The 19,920-nt window shown below is 46.7% G+C and overlaps 5 pseudogenes; all 5 read right to left on the bottom strand.

Annotated features, from left to right (window-relative positions):
* Nucleotides 1-1,568: 1,568 nt before the first annotated feature.
* On the bottom strand, nt 1,569-5,429 carry LOC143009850 (hypoxia-inducible factor 1-alpha-like; annotated as a pseudogene).
* A 341-nt stretch (nt 5,430-5,770) lies between these two features.
* Nucleotides 5,771-11,154, bottom strand: LOC143009849 (uncharacterized; annotated as a pseudogene).
* Nucleotides 11,155-11,495: 341 nt separating this feature from the next.
* LOC143009848 (hypoxia-inducible factor 1-alpha-like) lies at nt 11,496-14,017 on the bottom strand (annotated as a pseudogene).
* A 341-nt stretch (nt 14,018-14,358) lies between these two features.
* LOC143009847 (hypoxia-inducible factor 1-alpha-like) lies at nt 14,359-16,880 on the bottom strand (annotated as a pseudogene).
* Nucleotides 16,881-18,732: 1,852 nt separating this feature from the next.
* On the bottom strand, nt 18,733-19,742 carry LOC143009846 (hypoxia-inducible factor 1-alpha-like; annotated as a pseudogene).
* Between the last annotated feature and the right edge of the window lie 178 nt (nt 19,743-19,920).

The following is a 19,920-nucleotide window of genomic DNA, read 5'->3' as shown; positions in this document are numbered from 1 at the left end:
TCACACCGATGGACCGCCGCTAAGTCCCTGGGTCAACGAACGGCCAACCCTGGAAAATGTGAAGAAAACAGACAGACAGACGTCAGCAAAATGATCTGGCTTTATGCTAAAGCAGAGAATTTCAAGCTCAACATACCACATGAAATGAAATTAATTAAATGAAAATGAAGTAATTTAAATGTTATTTAATCTAATAAAAGACATTTAAGTGAACACAAGTTAATACATTAAATTAAATAAAAAAACATTGAAATACATTCAATTAAAGCTATAAATATATAAATTAAACAATGACATAACATTTTCTCCTTTGGATTTAGACCAAAAACACACACCGTATTTACAGGCACACACTACTAAACCGTCATGGAGCAGATATGTTCATGCTGTAGACCAGGGCATGGATCAATGGTAATATACTGACCACCATTAACTGAGCAACTCACAAACGCTACTTAAGAACCGGTTCCCATCAGGGCTGCGTTCTCTCTCCTCTGCTCTTCTCCTTTTACACCAACGCCTGCAGTCATCTGTCGGTCCAGCTCCTGAAGTTCGGGGAAGACATCACGCTCATTGGACTCATCTCTGATGGGGACGAGTCCGCCTACAGGCGGGAGATTGGCCGTCTGATGAATTGGTGCAGGCAGAACAATCTGGAGATTAATGCTCTGAACACAAAGGAGATGGTTGTGGATTTCTGACTCAACGCAGCCCCGCCCGCTATCATTCTGTGTGACTCCCCAGCTGACACCGTGGAGTCCTTTCGATTCCTGGGATCGATCATCTCCCAGGACCCCGAGCTCAACATCAGCTCCCACTTGCTGAAGAAGTTCAACCTGCCAACGATAATGATGGTGCACTTCTACTCTTCCATCATTGAGTCCATCCTCACCTCCTCCATCACAATCTAGTTCGCACACAAGTAAAATATGAATGAACTACGTACAGTTACACACTTACAGTAATGTATTAAAGAGGCATGTACTGGAATGTTACACAATTCAATGTATTTACCTCAGACTGATAACTGTTAAATGGAGAGAACATTCAGACCACTCAAGGTTTAAACAATAAGTTTATAACTGTGGAGTAAACACATTTGTTAAGAACAACTACTACAACATACAAGTACGAGGAAAAATAAAATAAAAGGCTTGATATAAATTGCTGGTAATAGTTTTCTTTTTAAGAAAATAGAAATTGTGAGACTTTAGCTTACAATACCTTGCTGTCAGCAGCCCCAGACTCAGTGGTGACCTGCTGGAAAAAGGAATCCTTTGCACCAAAACCCAAGACACTGCTGTGGCGTTTGTACGGTGGAATGCTGCGGATATCACATGAAGTGCACAAGCGGCAGCCAAACTAAGGTCCGACTCATACAGATACATAAATAAGGGGCGGGGCCTTAGAGAGGGACTGAGAACGTTGGGGAGAAACTGTAGTGTCCAGTCTGGTCCAGCAGTGAGCAGGCTGAGCATCGACTCAGTAAACATGCTCCAGAGCAGCAGCAGCTCCTCTCCCAGCAGGAGGTACTGCCGGCCCGGCAGGGGGGGATTTGACCATCGCGGGTGAGGTGCGGCAAGGTGAAGAGGGAGCTGCTCTCTGACGTGCTGCCCAGCAGACGACTCGCCCAATCTGAAAGAGATGAAAACACAGATCATCACTGTGAATCTTCAGAGCTCTGCTGAAACATGTAAAGCGTTGTCAGGACGATGGGTTACTTCACTTGTGGGCAGTAGAAGCATGGTCCGATGGGAGACTGCAGCCAGTGCCGCTGACTCGGAGACCTTCAAAATCTTCCTCTGCTCTTGTTGGTCGTTGAGCAATGGTCCCTGGGGAAAACATCAAACACAGAGGCTCAAACCCTGCATGTGTAGATGCAAAGCCTGATGTGTGAACGATGTCTGGCTCACCTGTCCAAGAATTTCAGACAGTTTTCTTTTGCGCTGTAGGTTCTGAGCTGCCAAGGTCCTGAGTGACGCTTCTTTGTTTAACTGCGAGACCCTGCAACACAGTAACAGTGACTTAGCAACATAAATTAGATCCGCCGCAGGAAATGCAGTAAAGTTTGTTGACAACTACTTTACCTCTTAGCGATCATTGCGGCTGGATCGGGAGCATCCATCGACTCAGGCGGCGCCTGGCCGGTGATGCTGCGCGACTGCGTTGTCCGCTGAATGGCGAGCTGGGATAGGAGCTGTGCACCTCCTGTGTGCTGTGAGCAGGAGAGCTTTCAATGGATGTGAGTGATCCACACGACATGGGCTCCTCCGGTGTCAGGCTGCGCAGCTGGAAGTCATCGTCCATGGGGATGTAGGGAGCCAACATGTCCAGGTCCAAGCCTCCCATTGCCTTTGAGACACAGACAAAGATACAATGAGTGAATGAGGGATGAGGAAACCTTCCCTATAGATCAAGGATGTCCTCAGTACAGTCGTCTTAACCGTAACATACCTGTGTGGTGACTGGCGTCCTGGGTTGTGTATCAATGGCAAACAGCTCCTCAACCAGGTCTAGTTTGAAATATGAGCTCATGCCTGAGTCCATGGGGAAGCAGAGGTATATTCCACTGTCGACCTAAAGAGCAGAGATGCACACGTTAACAAATTAACACGTTAACAAATCTGTAAACAATCTAAACAAATCTGTAAACATGCTAACCTGTTGGCTGGAGAGCCCATCATGACCCTGTGGATCAGGATGCTGTGAGCCACGTCCGGGAACATCGGGTCTCTCGGCTTTAGCTCGGCAACAATACTGGAGTGAAATGACAGACACACAAAACGCGTCAAAGCTGATGGTGAGATATTGTGCAGCTTAGCCACCAGACGTCATGACTTCTAAGCATTTACCTCTGTGTCAGCGTCAGCATCATCACACCGATGGACCGCCGCTAAGTCCCTGGGTCAACGAACCGCCAACCCTGGAAAATGTGAAGGAAACAGACAGACAGACGTCAGCAAAATGATCTGGCTTTATGCTAAAGCAGAGAATTTCAAGCTCAACATTGCCACATGAAATGAAATTAATTAAATGAAAATGAAGTAATTTAAATGTAATTTAATCTAATAAAAGACATTTAAGTTAACACAAGTTAATACATTAAATTAAATAAAAAAACATTGAAATACATTCAATTAAAGCTATAAATATATAAAATTAAACAATGACATAACATTTTCTCCTTTGGATTTAGACCAAAAACACACACCGTATTTACAGGCACACACTACTAAACCGTCATGGAGCAGATATGTTCATGCTGTAGAGCAGGGCATGGATCAATGGTAATATACTGACCACCATTAACTGAGCAACTCACAAACGCTACTTAAGAACCGGTTCCCATCAGGGCTGCGTTCTCTCTCCTCTGCTCTTCTCCTTTTACACCAACGCCTGCAGTCATCTGTCGGTCCAGCTCCTGAAGTTCGGGGAAGACATCACGCTCATTGGACTCATCTCTGATGGGGACGAGTCCGCCTACAGGCGGGAGATTGGCCGTCTGATGAATTGGTGCAGGCAGAACAATCTGGAGATTAATGCTCTGAACACAAAGGAGATGGTTGTGGATTTCTGACTCAACGCAGCCCCGCCCGCTATCATTCTGTGTGACTCCCCAGCTGACACCGTGGAGTCCTTTCGATTCCTGGGATCGATCATCTCCCAGGACCCCGAGCTCAACATCAGCTCCCACTTGCTGAAGAAGTTCAACCTGCCAACGATAATGATGGTGCACTTCTACTCTTCCATCATTGAGTCCATCCTCACCTCCTCCATCACAATCTAGTTCGCACACAAGTAAAATATGAATGAACTACGTACAGTTACACACTTACAGTAATGTATTAAAGAGGCATGTACTGGAATGTTACACAATTCAATGTATTTACCTCAGACTGATAACTGTTAAATGGAGACCACTCAAGGTTTAAACAATAAGTTTATAACTGTGGAGTAAACACATTTGTTAAGAACAACTACTACAACATACAAGTACGAGGAAAAATAAAATAAAAGGCTTGATATAAATTGCTGGTAATAGTTTTCTTTTTAAGAAAATAGAAATTGTGAGACTTTAGCTTACAATACCTTGCTGTCAGCAGCCCCAGACTCAGTGGTGACCTGCTGGAAAAAGGAATCCTTTGCACCAAAACCCAAGACACTGCTGTGGCGTTTGTACGGTGGAATGCTGCGGATATCACATGAAGTGCACAAGCGGCAGCCAAACTAAGGTCCGACTCATACAGATACATAAATAAGGGGCGGGGCCTTAGAGAGGGACTGAGAACGTTGGGGAGAAACTGTAGTGTCCAGTCCGGTCCAGCAGTGAGCAGGCTGAGCATCGACTCAGTAAACATGCTCCAGAGCAGCAGCAGCTCCTCTCCCAGCAGGAGGTACTGCCGGCCCGGCAGGGGGGCGTTGACCATCGCGGGTGAGGTGCGGCAAGGTGAAGAGGGAGCTGCTCTCTGACGTGCTGCCCAGCAGACGACTCGCCCAATCTGAAAGAGATGAAAACACAGATCATCACTGTGAATCTTCAGAGCTCTGCTGAAACATGTAAAGCGTTGTCAGGACGATGGGTTACTTCACTTGTGGGCAGTAGAAGCATGGTCCGATGGGAGACTGCAGCCAGTGCCGCTGACTCGGAGACCTTCAAAATCTTCCTCTGCTCTTGTTGGTCGTTGAGCAATGGTCCCTGGGGAAAACATCAAACACAGAGGCTCAGACCCTGCATGTGTAGATGCAAAGCCTGATGTGTGAACGATGTCTGGCTCACCTGTCCAAGAATTTCAGACAGTTTTCTTTTGCGCTGTAGGTTCTGAGCTGCCAAGATCCTGAGTGACGCTTCTTTGTTTAACTGCGAGACCCTGCAACACAGTAACAGTGACTTAGCAACATAAATTAGATCCGCCGCAGGAAATGCAGTAAAGTTTGTTGACAACTACTTTACCTCTTAGCGATCATTGCGGCTGGATCGGGAGCATCCATCGACTCAGGCGGCGCCTAGCCGGTGATGCTGCGCGACTGCGTTGTCCGCTGAATGGCGAGCTGGGATAGGAGCTGTGCACCTCCTGTGTGCTGTGAGCAGGAGAGCTTTCAATGGATGTGAGTGATCCACACGACATGGGCTCCTCCGGTGTCAGGCTGCGCAGCTGGAAGTCATCGTCCATGGGGATGTAGGGAGCCAACATGTCCAGGTCCAAGCCTCCCATTGCCTTTGAGACACAGACAAAGATACAATGAGTGAATGAGGGATGAGGAAACCTTCCCTATAGATCAAGGATGTCCTCAGTACAGTCGTCTTAACCGTAACATACCTGTGTGGTGACTGGCGTCCTGGGTTGTGTATCAATGGCAAACAGCTCCTCAACCAGGTCTAGTTTGAAATATGAGCTCATGCCTGAGTCCATGGGGAAGCAGAGGTATATTCCACTGTCGACCTAAAGGGCAGAGATGCACACGTTAACAAATTAACACGTTAACAAATCTGTAAACAATCTAAACAAATCTGTAAACATGCTAACCTGTTGGCTGGAGAGCCCATCATGACCCTGTGGATCAGGATGCTGTGAGCCACGTCCGGGAACATCGGGTCTCTCGGCTTTAGCTCGGCAACAATACTGGAGTGAAATGACAGACACACAAAACGCGTCAAAGCTGATGGTGAGATATTGTGCAGCTTAGCCACCAGACGTCATGACTTCTAAGCATTTACCTCTGTGTCAGCGTCAGCATCATCACACCGATGGACCGCCGCTAAGTCCCTGGGTCAACGAACCGCCAACCCTGGAAAATGTGAAGAAAACAGACAGACAGACGTCAGCAAAATGATCTGGCTTTATGCTAAAGCAGAGAATTTCAAGCTCAACATTGCCACATGAAATGAAATTAATTAAATGAAAATGAAGTAATTTAAATGTAATTTAATCTAATAAAAGACATTTAAGTTAACACAAGTTAATACATTAAATTAAATAAAAAAACATTGAAATACATTCAATTAAAGCTATAAATATATAAATTAAACAATGACATAACATTTTCTCCTTTGGATTTAGACCAAAAACACACACCGTATTTACAGGCACACACTACTAAACCGTCATGGAGCAGATATGTTCATGCTGTAGACCAGGGCATGGATCAATGGTAATATACTGACCACCATTAACTGAGCAACTCACAAACGCTACTTAAGAACCGGTTCCCATCAGGGCTGCGTTCTCTCTCCTCTGCTCTTCTCCTTTTACACCAACGCCTGCAGTCATCTGTCGGTCCAGCTCCTGAAGTTCGGGGAAGACATCACGCTCATTGGACTCATCTCTGATGGGGACGAGTCCGCCTACAGGCGGGAGATTGGCCGTCTGATGAATTGGTGCAGGCAGAACAATCTGGAGATTAATGCTCTGAACACAAAGGAGATGGTTGTGGATTTCTGACTCAACGCAGCCCCGCCCGCTATCATTCTGTGTGACTCCCCAGCTGACACCGTGGAGTCCTTTCGATTCCTGGGATCGATCATCTCCCAGGACCCCGAGCTCAACATCAGCTCCCACTTGCTGAAGAAGTTCAACCTGCCAACGATAATGATGGTGCACTTCTACTCTTCCATCATTGAGTCCATCCTCACCTCCTCCATCACAATCTAGTTCGCACACAAGTAAAATATGAATGAACTACGTACAGTTACACACTTACAGTAATGTATTAAAGAGGCATGTACTGGAATGTTACACAATTCAATGTATTTACCTCAGACTGATAACTGTTAAATGGAGACCACTCAAGGTTTAAACAATAAGTTTATAACTGTGGAGTAAACACATTTGTTAAGAACAACTACTACAACATACAAGTACGAGGAAAAATAAAATAAAAGGCTTGATATAAATTGCTGGTAATAGTTTTCTTTTTAAGAAAATAGAAATTGTGAGACTTTAGCTTACAATACCTTGCTGTCAGCAGCCCCAGACTCAGTGGTGACCTGCTGGAAAAAGGAATCCTTTGCACCAAAACCCAAGACACTGCTGTGGCGTTTGTACGGTGGAATGCTGCGGATATCACATGAAGTGCACAAGCGGCAGCCAAACTAAGGTCCGACTCATACAGATACATAAATAAGGGGCGGGGCCTTAGAGAGGGACTGAGAACGTTGGGGAGAAACTGTAGTGTCCAGTCTGGTCCAGCAGTGAGCAGGCTGAGCATTGACTCAGTAAACATGGTCCAGAGCAGCAGCAGCTCCTCTCCCAGCAGGAGGTACTGCCGGCCCGGCAGGGGGGCGTTGACCATCGCGGGTGAGGTGCGGCAAGGTGAAGAGGGAACTGCTCTCTGACGTGCTGCCCAGCAGACGACTCGCCCAATCTGAAAGAGATGAAAACACAGATCATCACTGTGAATCTTCAGAGCTCTGCTGAAACAAGTAAAGCGTTGTCAGGACGATGGGTTACTTCACTTGTGGGCAGTAGAAGCATGGTCCGATGGGAGACTGCAGCCAGTGCCGCTGACTCGGAGACCTTCAAAATCTTCCTCTGCTCTTGTTGGTCGTTGAGCAATGGTCCCTGGGGAAAACATCAAACACAGAGGCTCAGACCCTGCATGTGTAGATGCAAAGCCTGATGTGTGAACGATGTCTGGCTCACCTGTCCAAGAATTTCAGACAGTTTTCTTTTGCGCTGTAGGTTCTGAGCTGCCAAGGTCCTGAGTGACGCTTCTTTGTTTAACTGCGAGACCCTGCAACACAGTAACAGTGACTTAGCAACATAAATTAGATCCGCCGCAGGAAATGCAGTAAAGTTTGTTGACAACTACTTTACCTCTTAGCGATCATTGCGGCTGGATCGGGAGCATCCATCGACTCAGGCGGCGCCTAGCCGGTGATGCTGCGCGACTGCGTTGTCCGCTGAATGGCGAGCTGGGATAGGAGCTGTGCACCTCCTGTGTGCTGTGAGCAGGAGAGCTTTCAATGGATGTGAGTGATCCACACGACATGGGCTCCTCCGGTGTCAGGCTGCGCAGCTGGAAGTCATCGTCCATGGGGATGTAGGGAGCCAACATGTCCAGGTCCAAGCCTCCCATTGCCTTTGAGACACAGACAAAGATACAATGAGTGAATGAGGGATGAGGAAACCTTCCCTATAGATCAAGGATGTCCTCAGTACAGTCGTCTTAACCGTAACATACCTGTGTGGTGACTGGCGTCCTGGGTTGTGTATCAATGGCAAACAGCTCCTCAACCAGGTCTAGTTTGAAATATGAGCTCATGCCTGAGTCCATGGGGAAGCAGAGGTATATTCCACTGTCGACCTAAAGGGCAGAGATGCACACGTTAACAAATTAACACGTTAACAAATCTGTAAACAATCTAAACAAATCTGTAAACATGCTAACCTGTTGGCTGGAGAGCCCATCATGACCCTGTGGATCAGGATGCTGTGAGCCACGTCCGGGAACATCGGGTCTCTCGGCTTTAGCTCGGCAACAATACTGGAGTGAAATGACAGACACACAAAACGCGTCAAAGCTGATGGTGAGATATTGTGCAGCTTAGCCACCAGACGTCATGACTTCTAAGCATTTACCTCTGTGTCAGCGTCAGCATCATCACACCGATGGACCGCCGCTAAGTCCCTGGGTCAACGAACGGCCAACCCTGGAAAATGTGAAGAAAACAGACAGACAGACGTCAGCAAAATGATCTGGCTTTATGCTAAAGCAGAGAATTTCAAGCTCAACATACCACATGAAATGAAATTAATTAAATGAAAATGAAGTAATTTAAATGTAATTTAATCTAATAAAAGACATTTAAGTGAACACAAGTTAATAGATTAAATTAAATAAAAAAACATTGAAATACATTCAATTAAAGCTATAAATATATAAATTAAACAATGACATAACATTTTCTCCTTTGGATTTAGACCAAAAACACACACCGTATTTACAGGCACACACTACTAAACCGTCATGGAGCAGATATGTTCATGCTGTAGACCAGGGCATGGATCAATGGTAATATACTGACCACCATTAACTGAGCAACTCACAAACGCTACTTAAGAACCGGTTCCCATCAGGGCTGCGTTCTCTCTCCTCTGCTCTTCTCCTTTTACACCAACGCCTGCAGTCATCTGTCGGTCCAGCTCCTGAAGTTCGGGGAAGACATCACGCTCATTGGACTCATCTCTGATGGGGACGAGTCCGCCTACAGGCGGGAGATTGGCCGTCTGATGAATTGGTGCAGGCAGAACAATCTGGAGATTAATGCTCTGAACACAAAGGAGATGGTTGTGGATTTCTGACTCAACGCAGCCCCGCCCGCTATCATTCTGTGTGACTCCCCAGCTGACACCGTGGAGTCCTTTCGATTCCTGGGATCGATCATCTCCCAGGACCCCGAGCTCAACATCAGCTCCCACTTGCTGAAGAAGTTCAACCTGCCAACGATAATGATGGTGCACTTCTACTCTTCCATCATTGAGTCCATCCTCACCTCCTCCATCACAATCTAGTTCGCACACAAGTAAAATATGAATGAACTACGTACAGTTACACACTTACAGTAATGTATTAAAGAGGCATGTACTGGAATGTTACACAATTCAATGTATTTACCTCAGACTGATAACTGTTAAATGGAGACCACTCAAGGTTTAAACAATAAGTTTATAACTGTGGAGTAAACACATTTGTTAAGAACAACTACTACAACATACAAGTACGAGGAAAAATAAAATAAAAGGCTTGATATAAATTGCTGGTAATAGTTTTCTTTTTAAGAAAATAGAAATTGTGAGACTTTAGCTTACAATACCTTGCTGTCAGCAGCCCCAGACTCAGTGGTGACCTGCTGGAAAAAGGAATCCTTTGCACCAAAACCCAAGACACTGCTGTAGCGTTTGTACGGTGGAATGCTGCGGATATCACATGAAGTGCACAAGCGGCAGCCAAACTAAGGTCCGACTCATACAGATACATAAATAAGGGGCGGGGCCTTAGAGAGGGACTGAGAACGTTGGGGAGAAACTGTAGTGTCCAGTCTGGTCCAGCAGTGAGCAGGCTGAGCATCGACTCAGTAAACATGGTCCAGAGCAGCAGCAGCTCCTCTCCCAGCAGGAGGTACTGCCGGCCCGGCAGGGGGGCGTTGACCATCGCGGGTGAGGTGCGGCAAGGTGAAGAGGGAGCTGCTCTCTGACGTGCTGCCCAGCAGACGACTCGCCCAATCTGAAAGAGATGAAAACACAGATCATCACTGTGAATCTTCAGAGCTCTGCTGAAACATGTAAAGCGTTGTCAGGACGATGGGTTACTTCACTTGTGGGCAGTAGAAGCATGGTCCGATGGGAGACTGCAGCCAGTGCCGCTGACTCGGAGACCTTCAAAATCTTCCTCTGCTCTTGTTGGTCGTTGAGCAATGGTCCCTGGGGAAAACATCAAACACAGAGGCTCAAACCCTGCATGTGTAGATGCAAAGCCTGATGTGTGAACGATGTCTGGCTCACCTGTCCAAGAATTTCAGACAGTTTTCTTTTGCGCTGTAGGTTCTGAGCTGCCAAGGTCCTGAGTGACGCTTCTTTGTTTAACTGCGAGACCCTGCAACACAGTAACAGTGACTTAGCAACATAAATTAGATCCGCCGCAGGAAATGCAGTAAAGTTTGTTGACAACTACTTTACCTCTTAGCGATCATTGCGGCTGGATCGGGAGCATCAATCGACTCAGGCGGCGCCTAGCCGGTGATGCTGCGCGACTGCGTTGTCCGCTGAATGGCGAGCTGGGATAGGAGCTGTGCACCTCCTGTGTGCTGTGAGCAGGAGAGCTTTCAATGGATGTGAGTGATCCACACGACATGGGCTCCTCCGGTGTCAGGCTGCGCAGCTGGAAGTCATCGTCCATGGGGATGTAGGGAGCCAACATGTCCAGGTCCAAGCCTCCCATTGCCTTTGAGACACAGACAAAGATACAATGAGTGAATGAGGGATGAGGAAACCTTCCCTATAGATCAAGGATGTCCTCAGTACAGTCGTCTTAACCGTAACATACCTGTGTGGTGACTGGCGTCCTGGGTTGTGTATCAATGGCAAACAGCTCCTCAACCAGGTCTAGTTTGAAATATGAGCTCATGCCTGAGTCCATGGGGAAGCAGAGGTATATTCCACTGTCGACCTAAAGGGCAGAGATGCACACGTTAACAAATTAACACGTTAACAAATCTGTAAACAATCTAAACAAATCTGTAAACATGCTAACCTGTTGGCTGGAGAGCCCATCATGACCCTGTGGATCAGGATGCTGTGAGCCACGTCCGGGAACATCGGGTCTCTCGGCTTTAGCTCGGCAACAATACTGGAGTGAAATGACAGACACACAAAACGCGTCAAAGCTGATGGTGAGATATTGTGCAGCTTAGCCACCAGACGTCATGACTTCTAAGCATTTACCTCTGTGTCAGCGTCAGCATCATCACACCGATGGACCGCCGCTAAGTCCCTGGGTCAACGAACCGCCAACCCTGGAAAATGTGAAGAAAACAGACAGACAGACGTCAGCAAAATGATCTGGCTTTATGCTAAAGCAGAGAATTTCAAGCTCAACATTGCCACATGAAATGAAATTAATTAAATGAAAATGAAGTAATTTAAATGTAATTTAATCTAATAAAAGACATTTAAGTTAACACAAGTTAATACATTAAATTAAATAAAAAAACATTAAAATACATTCAATTAAAGCTATAAATATATAAATTAAACAATGACATTACAGTTTCTCCTTTGGATTTAGACCAAAAACACACACCGTATTTACAGGCACACACTACTAAACCGTCATGGAGCAGATATGTTCATGCTGTAGAGCAGGGCATGGATCAATGGTAATATACTGACCACCATTAACTGAGCAACTCACAAACGCTACTTAAGAACCGGTTCCCATCAGGGCTGCGTTCTCTCTCCTCTGCTCTTCTCCTTTTACACCAACGCCTGCAGTCATCTGTCGGTCCAGCTCCTGAAGTTCGGGGAAGACATCACGCTCATTGGACTCATCTCTGATGGGGACGAGTCCGCCTACAGGCGGGAGATTGGCCGTCTGATGAATTGGTGCAGGCAGAACAATCTGGAGATTAATGCTCTGAACACAAAGGAGATGGTTGTGGATTTCTGACTCAACGCAGCCCCGCCCGCTATCATTCTGTGTGACTCCCCAGCTGACACCGTGGAGTCCTTTCGATTCCTGGGATCGATCATCTCCCAGGACCCCGAGCTCAACATCAGCTCCCACTTGCTGAAGAAGTTCAACCTGCCAACGATAATGATGGTGCACTTCTACTCTTCCATCATTGAGTCCATCCTCACCTCCTCCATCACAATCTAGTTCGCACACAAGTAAAATATGAATGAACTACGTACAGTTACACACTTACAGTAATGTATTAAAGAGGCATGTACTGGAATGTTACACAATTCAATGTATTTACCTCAGACTGATAACTGTTAAATGGAGACCACTCAAGGTTTAAACAATAAGTTTATAACTGTGGAGTAAACACATTTGTTAAGAACAACTACTACAACATACAAGTACGAGGAAAAATAAAATAAAAGGCTTGATATAAATTGCTGGTAATAGTTTTCTTTTTAAGAAAATAGAAATTGTGAGACTTTAGCTTACAATACCTTGCTGTCAGCAGCCCCAGACTCAGTGGTGACCTGCTGGAAAAAGGAATCCTTTGCACCAAAACCCAAGACACTGCTGTAGCGTTTGTACGGTGGAATGCTGCGGATATCACATGAAGTGCACAAGCGGCAGCCAAACTAAGGTCCGACTCATACAGATACATAAATAAGGGGCGGGGCCTTAGAGAGGGACTGAGAACGTTGGGGAGAAACTGTAGTGTCCAGTCTGGTCCAGCAGTGAGCAGGCTGAGCATCGACTCAGTAAACATGCTCCAGAGCAGCAGCAGCTCCTCTCCCAGCAGGAGGTACTGCCGGCCCGGCAGGGGGGCGTTGACCATCGCGGGTGAGGTGCGGCAAGGTGAAGAGGGAGCTGCTCTCTGACGTGCTGCCCAGCAGACGACTCGCCCAATCTGAAAGAGATGAAAACACAGATCATCACTGTGAATCTTCAGAGCTCTGCTGAAACATGTAAAGCGTTGTCAGGACGATGGGTTACTTCACTTGTGGGCAGTAGAAGCATGGTCCGATGGGAGACTGCAGCCAGTGCCGCTGACTCGGAGACCTTCAAAATCTTCCTCTGCTCTTGTTGGTCGTTGAGCAATGGTCCCTGGGGAAAACATCAAACACAGAGGCTCAGACCCTGCATGTGTAGATGCAAAGCCTGATGTGTGAACGATGTCTGGCTCACCTGTCCAAGAATTTCAGACAGTTTTCTTTTGCGCTGTAGGTTCTGAGCTGCCAAGATCCTGAGTGACGCTTCTTTGTTTAACTGCGAGACCCTGCAACACAGTAACAGTGACTTAGCAACATAAATTAGATCCGCCGCAGGAAATGCAGTAAAGTTTGTTGACAACTACTTTACCTCTTAGCGATCATTGCGGCTGGATCGGGAGCATCCATCGACTCAGGCGGCGCCTAGCCGGTGATGCTGCGCGACTGCGTTGTCCGCTGAATGGCGAGCTGGGATAGGAGCTGTGCACCTCCTGTGTGCTGTGAGCAGGAGAGCTTTCAATGGATGTGAGTGATCCACACGACATGGGCTCCTCCGGTGTCAGGCTGCGCAGCTGGAAGTCATCGTCCATGGGGATGTAGGGAGCCAACATGTCCAGGTCCAAGCCTCCCATTGCCTTTGAGACACAGACAAAGATACAATGAGTGAATGAGGGATGAGGAAACCTTCCCTATAGATCAAGGATGTCCTCAGTACAGTCGTCTTAACCGTAACATACCTGTGTGGTGACTGGCGTCCTGGGTTGTGTATCAATGGCAAACAGCTCCTCAACCAGGTCTAGTTTGAAATATGAGCTCATGCCTGAGTCCATGGGGAAGCAGAGGTATATTCCACTGTCGACCTAAAGGGCAGAGATGCACACGTTAACAAATTAACACGTTAACAAATCTGTAAACAATCTAAACAAATCTGTAAACATGCTAACCTGTTGGCTGGAGAGCCCATCATGACCCTGTGGATCAGGATGCTGTGAGCCACGTCCGGGAACATCGGGTCTCTCGGCTTTAGCTCGGCAACAATACTGGAGTGAAATGACAGACACACAAAACGCGTCAAAGCTGATGGTGAGATATTGTGCAGCTTAGCCACCAGACGTCATGACTTCTAAGCATTTACCTCTGTGTCAGCGTCAGCATCATCACACCGATGGACCGCCGCTAAGTCCCTGGGTCAGCGAACCGCCAACCCTGGAAAATGTGAAGAAAACAGACAGACAGACGTCAGCAAAATGATCTGGCTTTATGCTAAAGCAGAGAATTTCAAGCTCAACATTGCCACATGAAATGAAATTAATTAAATGAAAATGAAGTAATTTAAATGTAATTTAATCTAATAAAAGACATTTAAGTTAACACAAGTTAATACATTAAATTAAATAAAAAAACATTGAAATACATTCAATTAAAGCTATAAATATATAAATTAAACAATGACATAACATTTTCTCCTTTGGATTTAGACCAAAAACACACACCGTATTTACAGGCACACACTACTAAACCGTCATGGAGCAGATATGTTCATGCTGTAGAGCAGGGCATGGATCAATGGTAATATACTGACCACCATTAACTGAGCAACTCACAAACGCTACTTAAGAACCGGTTCCCATCAGGGCTGCGTTCTCTCTCCTCTGCTCTTCTCCTTTTACACCAGCGCCTGCAGTCATCTGTCGGTCCAGCTCCTGAAGTTCGGGGAAGACATCACGCTCATTGGACTCATCTCTGATGGGGACGAGTCCGCCTACAGGCGGGAGATTGGCCGTCTGATGAATTGGTGCAGGCAGAACAATCTGGAGATTAATGCTCTGAACACAAAGGAGATGGTTGTGGATTTCTGACTCAACGCAGCCCCGCCCGCTATCATTCTGTGTGACTCCCCAGCTGACACCGTGGAGTCCTTTCGATTCCTGGGATCGATCATCTCCCAGGACCCCGAGCTCAACATCAGCTCCCACTTGCTGAAGAAGTTCAACCTGCCAACGATAATGATGGTGCACTTCTACTCTTCCATCATTGAGTCCATCCTCACCTCCTCCATCACAATCTAGTTCGCACACAAGTAAAATATGAATGAACTACGTACAGTTACACACTTACAGTAATGTATTAAAGAGGCATGTACTGGAATGTTACACAATTCAATGTATTTACCTCAGACTGATAACTGTTAAATGGAGACCACTCAAGGTTTAAACAATAAGTTTATAACTGTGGAGTAAACACATTTGTTAAGAACAACTACTACAACATACAAGTACGAGGAAAAATAAAATAAAAGGCTTGATATAAATTGCTGGTAATAGTTTTCTTTTTAAGAAAATAGAAATTGTGAGACTTTAGCTTACAATACCTTGCTGTCAGCAGCCCCAGACTCAGTGGTGACCTGCTGGAAAAAGGAATCCTTTGCACCAAAACCCAAGACACTGCTGTGGCGTTTGTACGGTGGAATGCTGCGGATATCACATGAAGTGCACAAGCGGCAGCCAAACTAAGGTCCGACTCATACAGATACATAAATAAGGGGCGGGGCCTTAGAGAGGGACTGAGAACGTTGGGGAGAAACTGTAGTGTCCAGTCTGGTCCAGCAGTGAGCAGGCTGAGCATCGACTCAGTAAACATGCTCCAGAGCAGCAGCAGCTCCTCTCCCAGCAGGAGGTACTGCCGGCCCGGCAGGGGGGCGTTGACCATCGCGGGTGAGGTGCGGCAAGGTGAAGAGGGAGCTGCTCTCTGACGTGCTGCCCAGCAGACGACTCGCCCAATCTGAAAGAGATGAAAACACAGATCATCACTGTGAATCTTCAGAGCTCTGCTGAAACATGTAAAGCGTTGTCAGGACGATGGGTTACTTCACTTGTGGGCAGTAGAAGCATGGTCCGATGGGAGACTGCAGCCAGTGCCGCTGACTCGGAGACCTTCAAAATCTTCCTCTGCTCTTGTTGGTCGTTGAGCAATGGTCCCTGGGGAAAACATCAAACACAGAGGCTCAGACCCTGCATGTGTAGATGCAAAGCCTGATGTGTGAACGATGTCTGGCTCACCTGTCCAAGAATTTCAGACAGTTTTCTTTTGCGCTGTAGGTTCTGAGCTGCCAAGATCCTGAGTGACGCTTCTTTGTTTAACTGCGAGACCCTGCAACACAGTAACAGTGACTTAGCAACATAAATTAGATCCGCCGCAGGAAATGCAGTAAAGTTTGTTGACAACTACTTTACCTCTTAGCGATCATTGCGGCTGGATCGGGAGCATCCATCGACTCAGGCGGCGCCTAGCCGGTGATGCTGCGCGACTGCGTTGTCCGCTGAATGGCGAGCTGGGATAGGAGCTGTGCACCTCCTGTGTGCTGTGAGCAGGAGAGCTTTCAATGGATGTGAGTGATCCACACGACATGGGCTCCTCCGGTGTCAGGCTGCGCAGCTGGAAGTCATCGTCCATGGGGATGTAGGGAGCCAACATGTCCAGGTCCAAGCCTCCCATTGCCTTTGAGACACAGACAAAGATACAATGAGTGAATGAGGGATGAGGAAACCTTCCCTATAGATCAAGGATGTCCTCAGTACAGTCGTCTTAACCGTAACATACCTGTGTGGTGACTGGCGTCCTGGGTTGTGTATCAATGGCAAACAGCTCCTCAACCAGGTCTAGTTTGAAATATGAGCTCATGCCTGAGTCCATGGGGAAGCAGAGGTATATTCCACTGTCGACCTAAAGGGCAGAGATGCACACGTTAACAAATTAACACGTTAACAAATCTGTAAACAATCTAAACAAATCTGTAAACATGCTAACCTGTTGGCTGGAGAGCCCATCATGACCCTGTGGATCAGGATGCTGTGAGCCACGTCCGGGAACATCGGGTCTCTCGGCTTTAGCTCGGCAACAATACTGGAGTGAAATGACAGACACACAAAACGCGTCAAAGCTGATGGTGAGATATTGTGCAGCTTAGCCACCAGACGTCATGACTTCTAAGCATTTACCTCTGTGTCAGCGTCAGCATCATCACACCGATGGACCGCCGCTAAGTCCCTGGGTCAACGAACGGCCAACCCTGGAAAATGTGAAGAAAACAGACAGACAGACGTCAGCAAAATGATCTGGCTTTATGCTAAAGCAGAGAATTTCAAGCTCAACATACCACATGAAATGAAATTAATTAAATGAAAATGAAGTAATTTAAATGTAATTTAATCTAATAAAAGACATTTAAGTTAACACAAGTTAATACATTAAATTAAATAAAAAAACATTGAAATACATTCAATTAAAGCTATAAATATATAAATTAAACAATGACATAACATTTTCTCCTTTGGATTTAGACCAAAAACACACACCGTATTTACAGGCACACACTACTAAACCGTCATGGAGCAGATATGTTCATGCTGTAGACCAGGGCATGGATCAATGGTAATATACTGACCACCATTAACTGAGCAACTCACAAACGCTACTTAAGAACCGGTTCCCATCAGGGCTGCGTTCTCTCTCCTCTGCTCTTCTCCTTTTACACCAACGCCTGCAGTCATCTGTCGGTCCAGCTCCTGAAGTTCGGGGAAGACATCACGCTCATTGGACTCATCTCTGATGGGGACGAGTCCGCCTACAGGCGGGAGATTGGCCGTCTGATGAATTGGTGCAGGCAGAACAATCTGGAGATTAATGCTCTGAACACAAAGGAGATGGTTGTGGATTTCTGACTCAACGCAGCCCCGCCCGCTATCATTCTGTGTGACTCCCCAGCTGACACCGTGGAGTCCTTTCGATTCCTGGGATCGATCATCTCCCAGGACCCCGAGCTCAACATCAGCTCCCACTTGCTGAAGAAGTTCAACCTGCCAACGATAATGATGGTGCACTTCTACTCTTCCATCATTGAGTCCATCCTCACCTCCTCCATCACAATCTAGTTCGCACACAAGTAAAATATGAATGAACTACGTACAGTTACACACTTACAGTAATGTATTAAAGAGGCATGTACTGGAATGTTACACAATTCAATGTATTTACCTCAGACTGATAACTGTTAAATGGAGACCACTCAAGGTTTAAACAATAAGTTTATAACTGTGGAGTAAACACATTTGTTAAGAACAACTACTACAACATACAAGTACGAGGAAAAATAAAATAAAAGGCTTGATATAAATTGCTGGTAATAGTTTTCTTTTTAAGAAAATAGAAATTGTGAGACTTTAGCTTACAATACCTTGCTGTCAGCAGCCCCAGACTCAGTGGTGACCTGCTGGAAAAAGGAATCCTTTGCACCAAAACCCAAGACACTGCTGTGGCGTTTGTACGGTGGAATGCTGCGGATATCACATGAAGTGCACAAGCGGCAGCCAAACTAAGGTCCGACTCATACAGATACATAAATAAGGGGCGGGGCCTTAGAGAGGGACTGAGAACGTTGGGGAGAAACTGTAGTGTCCAGTCTGGTCCAGCAGTGAGCAGGCTGAGCATCGACTCAGTAAACATGCTCCAGAGCAGCAGCAGCTCCTCTCCCAGCAGGAGGTACTGCCGGCCCGGCAGGGGGGCGTTGACCATCGCGGGTGAGGTGCGGCAAGGTGAAGAGGGAGCTGCTCTCTGACGTGCTGCCCAGCAGACGACTCGCCCAATCTGAAAGAGATGAAAACACAGATCATCACTGTGAATCTTCAGAGCTCTGCTGAAACATGTAAAGCGTTGTCAGGACGATGGGTTACTTCACTTGTGGGCAGTAGAAGCATGGTCCGATGGGAGACTGCAGCCAGTGCCGCTGACTCGGAGACCTTCAAAATCTTCCTCTGCTCTTGTTGGTCGTTGAGCAATGGTCCCTGGGGAAAACATCAAACACAGAGGCTCAGACCCTGCATGTGTAGATGCAAAGCCTGATGTGTGAACGATGTCTGGCTCACCTGTCCAAGAATTTCAGACAGTTTTCTTTTGCGCTGTAGGTTCTGAGCTGCCAAGGTCCTGAGTGACGCTTCTTTGTTTAACTGCGAGACCCTGCAACACAGTAACAGTGACTTAGCAACATAAATTAGATCCGCCGCAGGAAATGCAGTAAAGTTTGTTGACAACTACTTTACCTCTTAGCGATCATTGCGGCTGGATCGGGAGCATCCATCGACTCAGGCGGCGCCTGGCCGGTGATGCTGCGCGACTGCGTTGTCCGCTGAATGGCGAGCTGGGATAGGAGCTGTGCACCTCCTGTGTGCTGTGAGCAGGAGAGCTTTCAATGGATGTGAGTGATCCACACGACATGGGCTCCTCCGGTGTCAGGCTGCGCAGCTGGAAGTCATCGTCCATGGGGATGTAGGGAGCCAACATGTCCAGGTCCAAGCCTCCCATTGCCTTTGAGACACAGACAAAGATACAATGAGTGAATGAGGGATGAGGAAACCTTCCCTATAGATCAAGGATGTCCTCAGTACAGTCGTCTTAACCGTAACATACCTGTGTGGTGACTGGCGTCCTGGGTTGTGTATCAATGGCAAACAGCTCCTCAACCAGGTCTAGTTTGAAATATGAGCTCATGCCTGAGTCCATGGGGAAGCAGAGGTATATTCCACTGTCGACCTAAAGGGCAGAGATGCACACGTTAACAAATTAACACGTTAACAAATCTGTAAACAATCTAAACAAATCTGTAAACATGCTAACCTGTTGGCTGGAGAGCCCATCATGACCCTGTGGATCAGGATGCTGTGAGCCACGTCCGGGAACATCGGGTCTCTCGGCTTTA

This window comes from Genypterus blacodes, unplaced genomic scaffold (assembly GCF_046128005.1).
Source record: "Genypterus blacodes isolate CSIRO-AG114 ecotype Tasmania unplaced genomic scaffold, CSIRO-AGI_Gbla_v1 ptg000118l_1, whole genome shotgun sequence".
Lineage (NCBI taxonomy): Eukaryota > Metazoa > Chordata > Actinopteri > Ophidiiformes > Ophidiidae > Genypterus > Genypterus blacodes.
This window is presented reverse-complemented; position numbering and strand designations above follow the sequence as displayed.